This window comes from Cariama cristata, unplaced genomic scaffold (assembly GCF_000690535.1).
Source record: "Cariama cristata isolate BGI_N322 unplaced genomic scaffold, ASM69053v1 scaffold35784, whole genome shotgun sequence".
NCBI lineage: Eukaryota > Metazoa > Chordata > Aves > Cariamiformes > Cariamidae > Cariama > Cariama cristata.
In genome coordinates, this window is record NW_009615278.1 from 8,559 (window position 1) to 8,939 (window position 381).

The window sequence follows — 381 nt, forward strand, 5'->3', positions numbered from 1 at the left end:
AAAGGAGGGAGGGACAACCCACAGCACATTGGGAAATACCAGCCCCAAACTACCCCCTTTCATGTCTCAACTGCTTTCCCATCCACACGATGCTATTCCAGCCTGGGCAGCATCCTTCCAACTATCTCCCTGTAGGACCGAAGCAGAACGCTTTGCTTGAGCCTAAATAAATTAAACCGATCACATCCCTTTGTCCAGCAGCCCTGTAATTTCTTTAAAAGCAGCAATTGAGTTTGCCTGGGACGATCTGTGCTTTATGAACCTGCATGGCTTGCTCCCTGCCCGCTTTCGTAAGCAGCTGCAGATGGATTAGAGCTGTGGAAGCAACAGCCTGGCTACAGCCGAGGCGGTAACTCTCTTTTTAAGTCTCTCTTAAAAGGC